Genomic DNA, 19706 nt, shown 5'->3' on the forward strand with positions numbered 1-19706 from the left:
TATAAATTCAAAAATCTTTTCTATTTCAATTTTCTATTCTATTTCAGATAAGGTGTTTATTATTCTGTATACATAATCCAAACAATTTCGGATTCTTTCTTTAAAAATCAAGACATCAAAGAAAAATAGAAACAAATTTAAATTCTCCATTTCTGAAAAGTGAATTTTTTATTTTTCCCAAAAAATTAGGTTATAGAAAAATGTATTTGATTTTTCTTTAAGCAACACTATTAATGTCGAAGTTCTTTAAGCAGGGATTTGCCATGTATTGGCTCATGGAACATTCCATCATCGGTGCTCAGGAACTCAAAACTGAGTTTCGTCTCTGCAGTTTAAATTCATGTGAAGTTTCCTTTAGTTATTCAATTCTCCGGGGATTTCTCATTTTTTTCTTTTAAATGTTCTGGAGATTTTTAGCAAATTAGTGTTAAAATATATGGACTATGGTTCTATTCATCAAATTAATGTTAGAACTCTTGTATTGTGAGCCTTCTAAACTTCTGTATATCTGTCGTCGTTTCCTATTACATGTATAATTGACCTTGTCGTTCTTGATGTTGGCAATCGGAAAGTTGAATGCAGCAGCTGTGAAGCGAGACTCTAAAAAACTAAGGGGCCGGTTGACTACACTTATTTTTCAGAAATAAGGGTTTATTTTTGGAAAAAAATACGTCAAACGCTACTTTTTTTTGAAATAAGCCCTTATTTTTCCCCCACATAACAAATATTTTCTGAAATAAGTCCTTATTTTTCCCCCACATAACAAATATTAAACCTCTTCTTAACGTTTATATCTAACAAAATTATAAAAATAAGTACTTCCAGAAAAGAATAAGTCAAAAATAAGTCCTTAAATTAATTAGCCAAACAGGTGTTAAGACCTGCACTGAAGTAATACGAGATTAAGATAAACATAAAAAAAATCATGATGATATTGAAATCGGGACGTGTATTTTGAACAAATAAACTAACCTTGAAAGGTGAACAAAACTCAACCTCCTCTGTAGGGTTTGCGAGTATTCTCCTGCAACGCCCTAGAAGCGAAATTACCTGAACATGCAATTCATATGCAACAGATCAGACTGAATATACCAAGAATCCAAGATAATATGTTGCAACCGAATGTACAAAATAATAATATAAAAAAAACTATAGAAGCACATGATATAATGTAACAAACTACCAAAAGATGAAAGCGTGTGTTTCTGAGAGTTGAGTAATTGCTTTATATTGGTGCGACCAGTGACCACTTTTTGTTGATAAATTGATAACATTCCTGAATCCTGAGGAGTGTGATTGCTGTGCTACGGCCCTGGGGCCTGAGATTTTCGAGTTACCTTCACCAGTAAAATAACTAATTGACACAACTCTAGTGGTTTTTTTTTTTTACGAAAAGCTGGAATTTATATTACGGAATCAAATCCAAAGCAATACTCCCTCTGTCCCCCTGGGTTGTATACTAGGGGGATGCAAACTCGGCACGCATTCTAAGACATCCGTAAAACATGTTTCGATAAGTTTTTTTTTGAAATTTTCTTTTTCTGAATAAAAGTTTAAACGTTAAATTTTTATACAGAAAAAGAAAATTTTGAAAAAGGATTATAGAACTATGTTTTGCATGTGTCTTAAAATGCGTGTCGAACAATGAAAAAGAAACGTATAGAATTAAATGGGACGGAGGGAGTACAATTTTGAACCAAGATAGGCAAAGAGGTCCTATCCAAACTACGACCTGACAAATAATATGATTCTCGTGCTAAGTGATGGGCTACCATATTAGCAGACCGTTTAACAAAGAACAAACTAGATTTGTTTAGACGTTGAAGGATAGAACGACATCCTTCAACAATTACTCCGAGATATGATCTCATAGGAACACAGCTCCTGACAGCTTGCACAACTACATAGCAGTCAGACTCAAGAGTGGCCTCATTCCATCCTTTTTCCTCCATCCAGCTCAAGGCTTCCTTATAAGCCATTGCCTCAGCTATAACCGGCGATACTAAGTGAGGATGAAACATTGCTTTGGCCTCGATCAGATCCGAACAAAACACAATTCTTAAACTCATTGCTAACATCTGTCTACAACCAAATATGAATGATTCATTTAGATTATACTGAAGAAAGGTCCGTAAAAGTTGCTATGGTTTTCCGTTGTGGCAGATGTAATCAGCTTCTCTCGTCAAAGATTCTTATATGGAAGAACATTACTAGAAGGAGAAGTCCTAAACTTCTGGCTTAAGAATTGTTGTTTTAATCTGTAGTTTCGTGCTTATAAGTTATAACCTAAGCAACTGGAAACACAAAAACACACAGACCAATCAGGAGGATCTGCCTACACCGGTTTCGTATACTATTAGAGTGCTAGCTTGTTTATAATCTTTTTACTTTGCTGTGTGATTTTTAAGCTGTTTTTTGTGATTTGAAGTTTTGAACCCGCTCTTAGCCTTACCCCAGAAAATTTTTCCCTGCAAGAGTATGTGTCAAGCTCTTGAGCCTACTTTGCCTAGATTTCATACTTGCTTTTGCTTGAACCGGACATTTTCAGCATTCTTAATCAATCTTTTGAGCTCATTCTTGTCAACTGTTGAGCCGTTGGCATGTTTATAAATTTGTAATCTTACGAACTTCTGAGCTCATAAGTGTCGTGTTTGAAGAGCTCATTAGCTAGCATTGGTGGTACTTTTGAATATAAGACAAAATAATTCAGAAAAAATAACAGAGATACCATAATAGATGAGCTGAACAAATGATTGAACTCTAATCTAGAGACATAATATAGCACAAAAAATTGAACATCTCAGCATAAAGGAGTACATAAATTAGTACAAATTCGCACCACTAATTGCCGAACCAATAGATCAAACATGATAAGCAAAAGGAGTACATAAATTAGTACAAAATCGGATCCAAGCCCGATTCATGTCATCCTTGGAAGCTTTTGAGAAACAATTACTGATTTGATAAATCTATGATTGAACCGACAATGCATAGGGATTGAGAAGAGAAAAGTCTTTTACACAGAAATCAGCAATTCAACGATAGAATTATACTAATCTAGAATGTAGAAGCAGATTTAAGCTTTCAAAAGGCCAGCAAATCAAAACCATATTTATGTTCTTAAAAAAAAAAAAGCAAATCAAAAACCATATTTGTGTTCTAAAAAAACCAGCAAATCAGAACCTTTCTAAAAAATCGTTTGAACTGGTCAACACAATGCAACCAGAGCTACGGTGCATATCAAACAGAGCTAACAAAAATTGTACCAAAAGCGCATACATACATGCAGTCATATGGTTCCTCTGTTAATCTCTCAAAAGCTAATTCTCAAAAAGATTTTTCCGTCGGCTGAAGTTACCGACTATCCAGCCAAAACTATATGACAACTTAATGAAATTATCATACTTACGTGTTCATAAGACTCACAAGCATAAAATTGCATCAGAGCAAAGTACACAATTTCGATTATCGTCACAAACACATGGGAACACATGGGAGCCTAAATATTAAAGAAAGCTGTTAACCGAAAAATAGATACATCTCGGGTTTTCATCATTGTTGGCTTGTAGCTGATCCAAGTGAAAACACAAGCTTCTTCAAATATTTGGGAATTTAAAGGATATACGAGTGAAATAGGCAAGTACAAGCCATAGTGAACAAACCATGCAATAATCCAAAAAACTCTCAATAGCAGCAAAAATCATCAACAAGAAAGAATTAACAAGCAGTAAGCAAACAACTAAACGCGTATCCGATTGAATTACAAAAGTAGGCACTGGACTGTATCTGAAATTAGTAATTACCTAGAAAGCAGGGATTCTTCCCCGGAGGGAAGAACTGTGTATCCCGTACGCACTCAGTGCGTGGGGGTGCGTACGGGATACGCCACGTGGCGTGTCGAAGCACTTCCGGACGGGGGTGCGGGAGTGGCAATTTTTGTAAATATTCAGCCGTATCCGACCAACAAGAAAGTAAGCAAACAACTAAACGCGTATCCGATTAGCAAAAATCATCAACAAGAAAGAATTAACAAGCAGCGTATAGGCACTGGACTGTATCCGAAATTAGTAATTACTGAGCTAAAAATCAATATTCTTCTTTTTGAAGATAAACAACAACCAACAGATCAAACATGATAAGAGTTGTAAGATCAACACCACAAAAGACAGAGTTCTAATAAAAGTAGTTTACTTCCAGCCATGTTCATCTAATAGACATAATTACTCACAACATTGGTGTTTACATAAATATAAATATATAAGCAGATCGTACGAGCAGCATCTATGAATTCTTCTTATTCTTACGGTGCCTCGCAGTTGAAGCGGCAATGGTGACAGCCAAGCCACCCCTCACGACCAAGATATCGAACCAATTGCTCACATAAATCTATGTCACAAACAACAACAACAAATCCATAAAATCATCAGATCAATACAGCACAGATTCATATGCATACAAAGCAATTGACAAGAGCAGCGATTACCTCCTCCGCTTTCTCCATTGATCTGCGAAAAAGTGGCTTCCATTCGTTCAGAGACCCTTTCCTCATCCATCTCCACATCTTTCTCTCTGTGTCTTATCTCTCTGCCTTGTCTCTTTAAACACCAGATTTGTATCAACAGCGGCGTTTTCCCCTTTTGCTAGGATAGGGTTAGTTATTTTCGGATTCTATGTGGACCGGCCCAAACATCACCTTATTTTCAAGCCCATATAACTCCTGTCATATCATAGGCCTTTGTAAAACAAAAAAAATATTCTGGCCGTGCAAATATTTTATTTCTTTTATAAATCCATTCTCGTGGAGATCTTCAATTCCATGCATGTTCTATAACTAAAATATGATAAATAAAAAAATTATAAGAAATGTTATATAAGTGATGTCATTTAACTGAAAATAAAAAACAAAATAAGTTTTTTATTATGTTGCTTGTAAAATATATACTATTATTATTTTTCAAGATTTCTGATTAAATTTTTTCTTTTGATAAGTAGGAAATAAAAAGAGACTCTGAAAAAATGATAAGGACGAGAGTACAAAATTAGGAGCAGGAAAGAGGGGGAAAGTCGACTGGATATTTGCCAATATTCCAAATGACATCGTACAATAGTTACTCTGATTGGTACTGTACATAGTTACTCTGATTCATGGATATTTCAGTTTTGAGATTTTATCTTTATAAAACGTTGATTCATATTACTGTCTCGCACTTCCGTTTTAAAAGTTAATTTTTAATCGGTCAAATTGCTTGTAATTTTAACTTAAATATAGATAACAGTTTATAATTTATTTTGTAAAATGTTTATATTTCAGAAATTTTACAGAAATAATTAGAAAATTTTAGTTGATATTCAGATTTCAGAAATTTTACAGAAATAATTATAAAATTTTAGTTAATATTTAGTCAATATGACGAGTTAAAATAGATAAAATGGACTAATTTTAAGAAACTGGAAAGAGTATAAAACAATGTACAAAATAAGGTTGGTGCACTATACTTTTAGCAAATGCCATCTTACCTAAGTCAGTTGCTTTTAGATGAAACATAGCTCTTTAATTAAATGGTTGTCAATGTGATGTTTGCTATTCCGTTTTCCTCTTGGATATTGATTTGTTACACGTATTTTTATGTGGATTGATTAGATAATAAAATTATATTTTTAATATATTTATTAATTAAAATTTTGATTACAAATTTTTATTTCTAAAAAGAAATTATTAAAAAATAATTGATTAAAATATTTAAAAATGCATATCATAAGTCAATAAAATGTCACAAATCATCAGAGTCTATTAAAAATAAGCGGAGTACAATTTCATCATTTCCAAATTACATAAACCTACATTGATCGCATGTTTACGATTAATTACTAGCTCAATTATTTTTTTTTTGTCAAATTTAGAGCGAATTTCATTAATACGAAAAAGACTCAATCGGGACAAATCCCCAACTGATCATGCAATCAGGTTGAAAAACAAATATACAAGCTAAATAGTTAGCCGTTTTGTTTCCGGATTGCTTAACTAACTAAATACAAATATTCTCAAAATTAAAAATGAAGATAATGGTTTCCTGATCGATCCAGCCTCGATCCAGCCTGGATCTCTCCTATAAATAGTAGTTTCACAATTGACCCTCACTTGATTTCATCGATAGTACAATGTTCAGAGGACTCAGTTGCAAAAACTTTTTGTGAGAGATGAGCACAAGTGATTTTCACTATCATTCCAAACACATTCCAATTATCTACCTGCCGGACACCAGTTATAGATCTGTCGAAAGTGTTGTTGACATGAGATTTCCATCTCCCGATATACCGTAAAATTCATTTTTAACATAACTAACACATCGCATAAAGCGAGACACATCACACAAGGCGAGACACTCAAACACACAAATAATAACTCAAACAGAAGGAAATGAAAAACTATTGTTAATTGTCTTGCAACTTCATTATTTTACCAACCAATCAGGTAGACTAATTCAATACTCGACTCCCACCCTCTAAATCGGAGAATCATTGCAAAAATATAATCTATTCAATATTATGCACAAATTGTGTAGGAATAGACATGCCCATTTTCAAAACGGGGCTCAAGCACAATTAATTAAACATACTTTTATTTTCCTAAAACATAATTTGGTACTAATAAGAAAAAAAAGGATGCTTCCTGCAGAGGATCTATCAGAATTCAGAAGTTAACACTATCAACTAGAACAAGGTCATAGACTTGACCATTAGCTAGCCCAATATTTATATTACAGGCCCATCAAAAATTCACTTCCTTCTCGTGGATAGATTATTGCAACAATGTAGATATTGACAAAAAAAAAAAAACAGCAGTATCCTATAGACCAACCAAACAATTTAAGCAACAAATCTCTACAAATACACGGATATTGACACAATGTGTATATATATTTGCAACTCAACCCCAGGGTGTTTGATTGTATTTTTATCTTAGATGCATGAGCCCAGCCCGATTTCTTTTAGTGGCCCAATCTTTTTAAGTGACCTGACTATTGTTTATTTGGACAAATTAATACAAACACAATTATTTTACTACACATATTTTGTCTTAATCTAGTTCCTTAAAAAAAACAGTCTCAATCTAGTCACAGGATATAATTCTATTAGAAAAATCGCATATGATTATTACTTATAAAATATGATTATTATCTATAAATTATAATAAAATATAATTAACTTGTTAGAAATATTATTTACAACATAAAACTAGATGCAAGGATGGTGTATGTATAGGATTAATAATTTTCGCTCAATTTTATTTTATATAGAAATTCAAGACATATCAAACCTAATATAATATGCTACATCGAATTTAAATTGAATGATGAAATTTTGGTGCAAGTTCCCTACAATTTTTTTTTAGTTCTGATCAGATCTTAAAGAGTGAAGAATTGAATTTAGGGGTTTTTTCACAAATATTCAAGATTTTTTAACTTTTTGCAAAAATACTGTAACTTTTTAAAAGAATTTGCAAAAATACCATCCTCTGAAACTTATTTGCAAAAATACTGTGTGTTGCATATGCAACCATATGCAACTTCGAGCAACCACATATACAACCAAATGCAACCTTGAAAAATCTATCAAAAATTATATTCCACTACATAATTAGTTGCATGTGGTTGCAAATGACAAAAATAGTAACCCTGTGGGGCCAATACTACCAGCAACCATAAAAAACAGCAACTTCCCCAATTTAACTTGTAGGGCTGGAGCACCGCCAGGCATGTCGGATGGAAGCTCAGATCCGACCGTATTTCCCTGTTGTTCAACCAGTATCTGTTACTAGCGACGGGGGATTACAAGAAATCGGAGATTTTCGATCTCGGATCCCTGGACATGGCTAAATATCTAGGGTTTCTCACTCTCCTACTTTCAATTTCATCGATCTGCGTGTCTGCTTCGATCTTCTATCCGATCTCCGATGCTCACCGATCTGCCGCTTCCGAGATCTTCATGTTTTCCGATGCTAGGTCAATTTTAAATCACACTTGAATGTTGATTAATATGACGCAGCTGCTTGTGTGCTTATTATCTGTTCGAAATTGTTAAATTGAGAGGGGGGCTAGAGGCGGTGGTGGATGTCGGCGGCGGCTGAAGGCAGTGGTGGCTGGAGGCGGCGGTGGTGGTGGGTGGTGGGTGGTGGTGGTTTGTAGAGAGAGGAGAAGGAAATATTTTTGCAATATAATTGATTATGTGTTTAAGAAAATAGTAAATTTGTAATTTTTTAGATAAGATAGTATATTTGTAATAAGTTTCCAAAAGTTAGTATGTTTGGCAAATATCCTTGAATTTAAATATAACTTTAAAAATGGAAGACCTATTAAACCGGATTATTTTATTCATGCTTAAAGATATCGGTAGTAACTAGGAAATCAGATAAATGTACCATGTATACATGTAAAGCAATTTGAGATTTCTAGCCACCTGGCCGAAATCCACATACGACGTATCCCCTGATTACTTCTCTTGAGGGACATCTACAATTTTTTAACTAAATTATTTATTTTATCTGTATGTAGTAAAATTTTATGGAAACCGTTTTTTATTGGAAATAGTGGAGACCATGCATGTTCTGCAATCAAAACACTATAAAATTTATCGTTTTACAAAACATGTTATATGAAGAATATGATGAATTAAATATTAGTCGAAATTGATATATGATAAAAATTTAAATAAATTAAAATTAAAATTATCCATTTTTATCCTTGAGTATGTTGAATTCTGAATTCAAATCTCAATAATCTCAACAGTGTTCAACTTGTTTAAGAAGAAGCCGTGTAACGAAGGAAGGTACTCGATGCTTGTTTTTGTAACTACGAAACACTAATTTTATATCGATGTGAACTAAAAAAAAATTCATCAATTTAATTTATATTTATTTCGACATTCTTGTTTTCTTTCATTTTTATAATTAATATGAACTTTTTGTGTGAGATTGGAAATATTATTTTAAGAATTATATTATAATTGATTTCAAAATTTTTAATAATATATCTAATTTATCGATTATAAAATACAAATGTCTTATAAAAGTATTAAATTTATTTTATACTGTTGATATTTTTATTTTAAGAACATTCATATTATAAAATATTATTATATTACGACTATTAAGATGATATAGTTTGAATTTTTTTTGATCCTCGGTTTGCTTTGTTTTTAGGGTAATGTTACGTACTCCAAGAGATTACACCAAAATTATTTACAGAATGATGTGACAAACATGTGGAAGATTCTTATTGGGTGATTGATGAATCTAAGGGGGTCTCATTATTATTTTGGTATGAATGTAACCTATCAAGATTCGACACATCATTTGTGAAATTTTTTTGGAATAATCTCTTGGGGTATCTAGCTTTTCTTTGTTTTTATATAAATATTTATTAAGAAATATCTATAAATATATTTATATATTTTTAATTTTATAATTCAATGAGACCGTGACTGACCAAATCATACGATATCATATCATTAATTATATACAAGGATAATATCGTACCATACGATATCATATCGTTGATTATATAAAAGGATAATAACATAATGACTAAGGAATTTTTATTTTTTTTGACAGAAAGCACTTGCTCGCATCGATACGTCAATCCTCCAAGTAGCGTCTTTCATTCAAAAAGCTTATTATCTAACTGAAAGACACGAAAATGTCTCTGGAAGTTTAGACAATAAGAACTTAATGTCCGAAAAGAAAACGTTCCAGCTTGTACAACCACGCTACCTGAAACAAATACGATCCATTAATAACAGGTAAAATAGTAATAATAAAATTTAATTATTAAAATAATATAGATTGTCAAAAGAAGATAACAAGAATGAATAATTAAATAGAAAAATAGAAAGAAAATAAGTAGAAAATAGAAAGAAAATAAATATATAACCAACGGGAGATCCTTTGGCTAGATACATAACAAGCTAAATAATTACTAAAATATAATTAATAATATAAATATTAAAAAATTAATGTTAAAACATAAAACTCAAAACCAACAAAATAATAATTAAAATTTAAGAAACAAATTAAATATAATAAATAAGCTAACAAAATGGCACCAATCGCCTCTCACTGGGCCAAAAAGTATATGACATCAATTATGGCCACCCATAAATGGTACAATTAAAGCCATCAATCAATGCCGCAAATAACGTATCGCATTTAAGTCTAATCAATGAGAATTAAAGCAGCATATATCTTTACTCGCAATTAATTGAGAAACGAAATTCAAAATTCAAAACTCAGCTCCAATCAAGCGAGTCAACATACCATTTTAAACTAAAATCTAAATCAACGTTTACTAAACTAATAAAACGGTAGTTAACTACACTTAATTGCCTTTGATAGGCCAAAATATAACATCAATAATGATGACTCATACATGACAAAATTAGTCACAAAACAAAACCCCACATATAAAATATAAAACAAAATTATGACAAATTCAAATAAAATCCATATCAGACAATCTAATCAATGCCTTTTAAAAACAATTAAAATTAAAAGTCCTCCATTTTTAAGTCAACAATTGCACCACCATATACCACCGCCGAACCACTATCAAACCACCGTTATTTCTCTATCTCGTAACAAGCCTAGTCTCGTAACATACAATTAAAAGACTAAAGAAACAGATCTAATCAAGTACAAAATGAAGATCAAATTTATTCAATTGACGCGAGTAATTTCAACCTAAACAAAGACTAAACTTAAAAACAAACAAATCAACAAATCTCAAAAATTAAACTAAAAAAATATCTCAAGCAAAACAGTGTTGGTTACGGATGTATTTAAAATTGAAAGATGAACATACCGCCCAATAAGGAAGAGGCAGAATGCATCCACTAATGACAAGCCATTGAGCGCCATACCCAACAAACTCCATAATCGACCCAATGAGAAGCAGCACTAGCGGCGACAGAAGGCATACTTGTTTAGTTGTTCTGTTTTGGTGCTATTTATAGACATAGCCCTGTTTCAATGGTCGGAGATATACTAAATCTCCATCCTCAGAACCAAAACCCTCCCTGGAGCTTGTTCATCCATCCTCGATTAGATTTATCATAATGATATAAGGGCCTTTCAAAAGTGAAACAGATATTAGAAGCGTGTTTGATTGATTTAGTTGATGAATCTGGAAAAAAAGATTGAATATCGAAGAATCTTGGAAAAAAGGTTGAGTTGATTCAATACGATGAGAGTTAAATACTTGGATAAATAGTCAGAAATTAAAAGACTTAAATACTTGGATCATGTCATTTTAACTTAGAATAAGCATTGTTATGGATTATAATCCATGTATTTCTATCCTGAAGCCCACATAAATGATGTTTGATGCCCAATTCGCACTGAGTTTGACAAAGTTCAATCATGTGTTCAAACTCGCACAAGTTTTAGATGAAAAGATTATTCTAGTTAGAGAAGCATGCCATTGATAAAATATTTTGATATGATTTTAAAATATAAGAAAAATATTAGAGACCTAGATACATAATAAGACGCATTCACTTAAAATATTTTAAACACTCCATTTGCAAAAAAAATTTGTGTTGTACCTCCACATCAAACAAAATTACATATTTTCATATGTTTGTGGAAGAATAATTTAATCGTATAAAATATATTATCAAAGAGATATATAGTTTGATTTCAACGAATTATAATATATAATATTAAATGTGCCTCCGCCACCTTCTATTTCTTGTGTATGTACTATTTCTTCTGTATATACTAACTCATCAAAATATGCACTCTCATTCTAAAATTTTAACCTAAAGTGTATGGCAAATATATGCCCTTTTGCTTATTCCTCTACTTACCTTAAAAATACAAACCACCCCGGCCATACAAGAAGTACCCTAAAAAAGTAAGTTGAAAAAATTGATGGACCGGCTTATGGAGCCCCACCTACAATCCACACACTATTATATCAACAATAAACCCAGAACAAGAATGACCTTTGATTCTAGACTCTTCGACAAACTATATATTTCATGAAAATCCAGGACAACCCATATATATGCATGTTTTCGACAAGAATGCCAATTATAAAATTAATCTACAGTTAAGTTTTTCACGGGATTTGTTATCACTTTTGATTAAAAGCAATCGAAATCAATTGGCGGGCAAATAAGAGGGTCGTTTTTATTAGTTTTGATAGTTTATATATATAAACTATCACTTTGTTGGTTCCTTTTATATAATTTGAGATTTCTTAATTTACTACATATTTTTGGTGAAATTTTGAATTCCTGTCAAAACTCAATAAATTCTATTAAAATTGGTGCAATTTAATATGCTACCACATAGTAACTTCCCACATCTTTTATCAAAAAAGACCAACCAAATTTTTTGTGCTACCAAGTTCAAAATCCATTCACCTAGGTTATACATACCCAACATTCATATCAAACGGAAAGAAATATCGACAAAACTTAAAATAATTAATAAGCTAAAACTGCATAAACCGTTAATGTTACACAAGTTCATGTTCAAGCCCAACACCCTTGTTTGATTCAATCAATATCTACCAAAAGATTACATAAGATTCTTATAATATTATTTTAATTAACTAAATACTTAATTATTGTTATACTAGCCAGACACGTCGAACTTTGATTTCTTCCATCAGCTCCGACAAAATGGGTTGACCAAGATTTGTGTACTTGTCAACAAAGTAGCAAGAAGAGGCTATAGCACTCACTGCACAAGCATAAACCGCCCAACTCTGCTCGTACCATTTCTGCACCAAATCAAACATAAGGAGAGAGAGAGGGGGAGGGATATATTGTATCCGTTCCAATCAAACTTATGGATATTAAATTGTCTGGGTGCAGGTACGGTACATCCATGAAACGGTAAATAATTACATATTATGAATATTAAATTTTATTTTCCGTATTATCATTTTAGCATTGAACATTTTAATCAAGGGGTTAAATATTAAGTAGGTCACTCACTGCGTTCAAAAAACTCAAATAGATCACTCATTACAAATTTGACTCAAAGTGATCATCAATTACCCTGATTTGATCATTATGTTAATGTTGAAATTGAAATCACTCGAAATTGAAAAATTATAACATAGGAGGGTAAAGGTTATTTTGGGTTTCAATATGATTACTTAAAACTTATTATTCGCCTCATGAAATCATGATGAAATCTGGTTTTGATTCTCCCTACTTATGATATTTTGAATTTTTCACCATGATTTCGTGAACCAAATAGCAAGTTTTAGCAACCATATTGAATCCAATAACAAGTTCTACCCTCCTATATTACAATATTTCAATTCCGAGTAATTTCAACTATCAACATTAACGAAATGATCAAATCAAGGTAATTGATGATCAATTTGAGTCAAATTTGCAATGAGTGACCTACTTGAGTTTTTTAAACGCAGTCAGTGACCTATTTGATATTTAACCCTTTAATCAAGTGGACATAACTTGTTTATGTTGTGAAACGGTAAAACCAGTTTATGTTGTGAACGGTAAAGAGTTAACATAAATCAATTAGTCACCGTTACAAAATATTATATTCAACCTTCCTTACTTTCAGAGCTGAATTCGCCACTGCATGCAAGCATCCCATGAGAAGACCATAGCCAGTGTGTCACAGGCGGATGACAACAAAGAAAGGAAAAAAATGGAAGAGTTGGTTAGGGCAGCAACTTCCAAAACCAAGAAACGATGGTCTGAATAAATATATAACCTACTATAATCTATCTATCTATTATATAAAGGAAAATCCCCTGAGGCTCTCAGATCGTCCGAAAAATATTTATCTTTTTTCTAGAGCTCCTCCAATTTAAATATCAAAAATCAAATTTTCTTTTTCTCCTTCCCAAATTTTTAGGCAATATAATAGAAATTCCCTTCGTTTTTAATTTGAATTTTCCCGTCAATCAGTAAACTTTTTTCGAAATCCGAGTTCACAGTATTTTTCTTCATCTCCCAACGATCAATTTTCATACCATATTCGATATATATCGGTGTGATTTAGAAGTTTTTTTTAAAAATAATTTAACTTAGGTTTTTTTAGGATAGGTGTGCAAAGGAGTAATAGAAAACAAATTTGAAATAGAATTAGGTTTTCGAATTTATAAGGATTGAGAATTCGAATTCATCTTTAATTTTCTTTCACCTAACAAATTCTAAATAGAAACAGGTTTTCGAATTTGTAGGAATTGAGAACTCGAATTCATCTTTAATTTTCTTTCACCTAAGAAATTCAAAATAGAAATAGGTCTTCGATTTTGCAGGAATTCAGAATTCGAATTCATCTTTAATTTTCTTTCACCTAAATTCTCGGGAAAGTTAATAATAAAAAACAATTTCGAAATAGAATAAGTTTTCGAATTTGTAGGGAATTTATCTTTTATTTTCTTTCACCTAACTTAGGTTTTTTGAGGATGAGTGTGCAAAGTAGTAATAGAAAATAAATTCGAAACAGAAATAGGTTTTCGAATTTGTAAGGACTGAGAATTCGAATTCATCTTTAATTTTCTTTCACCTAACAAATTCCAAATAGGAATAGGTTTTCAAATTTGTAGGGATTGAGAATTCAAGTTCATCTTTAATTTTCTTTCACCTAACAAATTCAAAATAGAAATAGGAGTTCGATTTTGCAGAGATTCAGAATTCGAATTCATCTTTAATTTTCATTCACATAAATTCTAAGAAAAGTTAATAATAAAAATTAGCTTCGAAATAGAAATAGGTTTTCGAATTTGTAGGGATTGAGAATTCGAATTTATCTATAATTTTCTTTCACCTAACAAAATCCCCTAAGACTCTCAGATCGTCCGGAAATTATTTTTCTTTTCTTCTAGAGCTCCTCCAATTTAAATATAAAAAATTAAATTTCTTTTTTCTCTTGACCTAATTTTTAGGCAATGTAATAAAAATTCCCTTCGTTCTTAATTTGGAATTTTTCCGTCAATCAATAAACGTTTTTCGAAATTCGAGTTTACCGTATTTTTCTTAATCTCCCAACTATCAATTTACATACCGTATTTGATATATATCGGTGTGATTTAGAAGTTTTTTATTATTATTTTAACTTAGATTCTTTGAGGATGGGTATGCAAAGTACTAATAGAAAACAAATTTGAAACATAAATAGGTTTTTGAATTTGTAAGGATTGAGAATTCGAGTTCATTTTTAATTTTCTTTCACCTTACAAATTCCAAATAGAAACAAGTTTTCGAATTTGTATAAATTGAAAATTCGAATTCATCTTTAATTCTCTTTCACCTAACAAATTCAAAATAAAAATAGGTTTTCGAATTTGCAGGGATTCAAAATTCGAATTTATCTTTAATTTTCTTAAATTTTAGGAAAAGGTAATAATAAAAAAACTTCAAAACATAAATTGGTTTTCAAATTTGTAGGGATTGAGAATTTGAATTTATCTTTAATTTTCTTTCACCTAACAAATTCGAAATAGAAATAGGTTTTAAAATTTGTAGGGATTCAGAATTCGAGTTCAGCTTTAATTTTCTTCACCTAAATTTTAGAAAAAGGTAATAATAAAAAACAACTACGAAATAGAAATAGTTTTTCAGATTTGTAGGGATTAAATTTCGGATTCAAATTTTTTTAGATGAGAAAAAAAATTATCTATATTATATTTAAAATATATCATATTTTGAAATTCTTGCCTGTGTGTGTATATATATTACAATGGGTGTCGGCTTTAAGAGGAGTAATACAAATAAAAAAACTAACATTTAATAACCGCCACAACTCGCAAAAAAAATCTCTTAGAGAAATAACTTCAAAAGAAAAATTCAAACTTTAAAATTTTCAACCGTTAATCTTCATTCTTCCTGTTTTCAAAATAACGTGAGTATCTTTAAATAAAAAATTTTAATTAAAATTTAATGGCCGCCGCAACGCGCGGCTTAGTCGACTAGTTATATATAGGGCGAAAACGCGTGCCCTAACGTCCCCAAAACGCCGTCAAACGGCTCCCCATCCCCATGATCACGGCTGTAGAAACCTATCTTAATATCCGTTTTAGTATACGACGTCGTCTGAGTAAACGTGAACGTCATCTTCGCCCACCGATCAAACACCGTCACGAACACCCCCTTCACCGAATCCCCCAGCTGATTCTCCGGCAGAAACGCAAACGTCAGCTCATCATTCCTCGATCCCCACCGCGGCGATCCGGGGAAAAACAAGTAATGCATCTGCGTCGTGACCCCCGATTTTTTCGGGATCGAAAATTTTGATTTCATTGTAGTTGTATCGTTGACTATATCGGTCACGCCGCACCGTGACTGAAGAATCTGCTTCACCGTCACGTCATCGAGCTTCTCGGTGGAGTAGAGATTGAAGTTGAGCTGGTAGGTTTTGATAGCGGCCTCAAGCGCGTGTCGAAGTCATCCGTGAAACTGGACTTATTCAAGTACCCGAAGTAGTTAAAGTATTGTTTGAGTTTGGCGAGGCCGGGTTTCCTGTCGCCGGCGTGGCAACCGGTGAGTGCGTGGAACGAGTAGATTCGGTAGGGCGAGAAGTGAGGGGAATGAGAGGGTGATGAGGAGAAGTGATAGGGGATTTAAAATGTTGGTGTCTATGAGAGCTGGGACTTGTGGGAGATTACATAATAGGGTTACGAAAGAGAATTTTAAACGATCCTGATAGGCGGCAGCAAGAGTCACCTTAACGCTTAGGAATAAGTTTTTTTTATACTCCGTCCGTCCCCTCAATAGTTTACGTTGATGGGAACACGGAGACCAAGAAGAGATAAAAATAGAAAAAGTAAGTAAAGTTGTGGGACCGGTTAATAATTAATGTATAAAGTGGATATAAAGTAGAGATAGTAGGTGAAAGTAGATGATGTGATTGAATTTTATATAGTAAAAGATTACTATTTTTGATATGTAAAGAAATGAGAGGGACGACCCAAAAAGGAAATTGTAAAGAAATGAAAGGAACTGAGGGAGTAAATTGGTGTTCGGATCAGCTTGCGTGCACCTCGACTAATTTGGTGGACATACTAGCACACTCATACTTCGAGCACGGTAGCCGGCGAAATAAGTGTTTACGGATCGGGGTTTAACAAAAACAAAAATACCAAGGTTGTTCCACTTGAGCCGACTGGCTGGTCTAGTTTTATTCGTTTTTACTCTCATATTTCAGAATAAGATGTATTCATATGATTCGAGTTAATTACTCCATGCGTCGAAGTAGGTTTTTTTAATTTTTTGACTAGGCCTCACACCATATTATAAAGTCTTGTTTTATAAATTATTTTTAATATAAATTTTAAAATGATATTTATATAAATTTTTAAATATTTGTTAAATAAAAAAATTGTGTGAGAATCATAGAGGACTGAGCAGTACAAAATTAGGAGCACGAAGAAGGTGGAAAGTTGTTAAACAGCAAAATATAAGGTTAGATTGTAGAAGGGGGGGTTGAATACAATCTATAAAAATTTATCACAAACTTTTCAACACAAGATTGTATTTTAAGTTATGAATAAAATCAAGAACAAGATAATTTTGCAGATAGAAAAATCAAGACAACTATCTTTAAAATTTCAGGTGGATTGTTTTGTTCCACCTGAGAAGTTTTTATATATAGAAGAGTTTCCAAGACAAGCTTGGCTGCTTACAAGATTGAAGAGCTAACCTTAACAGATAATTCTCTAAGAGAGTTCTAGGTTGCTCTTCGAAAATGCTTGTACAAATTGATAAGTAAAAATGATCTGCTCAGTTGGTTTATATTCACCAACTGATAGATATTTTTCTACTCTAGTCTACACTAGCTTTCCATACAACTTTTTTGCCTATACTAAACAAAGAAACTATTGTCCTATGTAACAGTTCTTCATTTTGATGTGCCTCCTTGTTTCATAGCCAGAAAGAGTATGCTGCACATTCTTCCAAATATTTCTAGACATGCTGTCTAGCTTCTTTCATGCTGCAGGACTGTTCAACCCATGTGATTGCTGTACTTGATCTTGACTAAGTGCCACCAACTGTTAATATTATATTCATCAACCGATAGTTGTCTGGTTAGCAGTTGATGATTTATACTAGCAGTTGATAGTTCACTTCTTCATAGCAGTTGATATGCTTCTCAAATGACATCAGTTGATGACTCACCAATGTTATCAGTTGTTGGCTCTTCTAGATTAGCAGTTGACGAGCTTGAGCTTAGCAGTTGATGAGCTTGACCATAGCAGTTGATGAACTAAACCTTAGCAGTTGATGAGCTAAAGCTTAGCAGTTGATCAGCTCAAATTCACAGCAGTTGATGGTTGAATAAGATAGCAGTTGGCAGTCTTTTATTATCGGTTGACAGACTGAGTTATCGGTTGATCATCACTTCACTTGTGCAGATTACATGACTTAGAATATTTACAATTTATCACCCTATCTACACATCAATTGATAACCTCCCAAATTATCAGTTGTCATTTTGACTAAACAACTACTAATTTGCAATATAATAAACAGTCCTATTACAGCTCCTCATCATCAGTTGATGGGATAATCTAATCAACTGATACTTCATAAGAATGCTATCAGTTGACTAGCTACATAAGTTCACTTAAGTATTCTGTGTTATCATCAAGATTGACATATTCCTAACAATCTCCCCCTATTTATATCTGTAGAATTTCAGATATAAATCTTGGGCCTTGATGATAACAAAACTCATAATGAACAAAAATTAAAAAAAAATTAAATTGATAAACCACCTTGCAGATAACAATCTTATAGATCACAAACTTGAAGAAAAGAGATTGAGAATTGTAAAGAAAAAGACCTAGGAATTGAAGATGCTCCTCTAGCCTGAGCAAATTAATACTTTCTTCTTCTTTTCCTAGAGAAATTATCTTCATCTTTCTGTTTCTTTTTGTGACCTGCAGCTTCCAGTCTCTCATCAACAAACTTCTGCAGTTGCCTCCTAAATGCATTCTCTTCTGGATCAGATGGATCTAACTTCATTTGCATGAACCTCAAGGTGTCAACATCAGCTTTAGGAGCATGATCAATCATTCTGAAAAATCTCCTAACACCTTGAGAATCCCTAAATTCCATTAGCCAGTCTGGATGTTCATGTACTCTGCAGAGTTGATGTGGCAAATTGATCCTCTTTGGTCTATCACTTGGAGTGTTCCATTCTCTTACAATTTCCTCCATTTTCAGAGTGATAGCAGTCCTTAGGTTTTGAGTATATCCCTTAGGATTTTTCATCTTCATAAAAATCACCTTAAGGACTGAATAATCTTGGTCAAGAATCCTTTCAATAGGCCACTGTTGATTGTAACCATTTTTGTAGTGGAAGCTTAGTCTGTCAGGTAGAGTTGCAGTTCCAGCAATGCCTCTCACCTCATCAATTTCATTCAAGAAGAGTTCAATTTTAGGCTGTTGAGTGAGGTGGATTGCATATGCATAGTCAGACTTGGGCACTCTGGCTGCATCAGGTACCTGAGAGATTTCTACTTCTGTGCTTGGTGGCTTAATAGGAAGAGGAACTTTCTTCTTTTCATAGGAGAAAGCAACTGGCCTTCTTTTCTTGTGTCTTACTGCTCTCTCCTCTTTCCTTAGATCATCTTTTGACATGAAGTACTGAGGAAATGGCAGATTTGACATATCAAACTCAATAGGCTCATGCTTGATTGCTCTCATCTCCTCTT

The 19706-nt window shown here is 32.7% G+C and overlaps 1 long non-coding RNA gene and 1 pseudogene across 1 annotated transcript; both read right to left on the minus strand.

Annotated features, from left to right (window-relative positions):
* Window positions 1–4053: 4053 nt before the first annotated feature.
* LOC108213125 (uncharacterized) lies at window positions 4054–4683 on the minus strand. Its single transcript, XR_001805179.2, has 2 exons — window positions 4484–4683; window positions 4054–4386 (listed from the first exon to the last, which is right to left on the minus strand). It is a non-coding gene; the product is annotated as an uncharacterized LOC108213125 (long non-coding RNA).
* An 11280-nt stretch (window positions 4684–15963) lies between these two features.
* Window positions 15964–16541, minus strand: LOC108220668 (metalloendoproteinase 5-MMP-like; annotated as a pseudogene).
* Between the last annotated feature and the right edge of the window lie 3165 nt (window positions 16542–19706).

The sequence above is a fragment of the Daucus carota genome, chromosome 1, assembly GCF_001625215.2.
Source record: "Daucus carota subsp. sativus chromosome 1, DH1 v3.0, whole genome shotgun sequence".
Lineage (NCBI taxonomy): Eukaryota > Viridiplantae > Streptophyta > Magnoliopsida > Apiales > Apiaceae > Daucus > Daucus carota.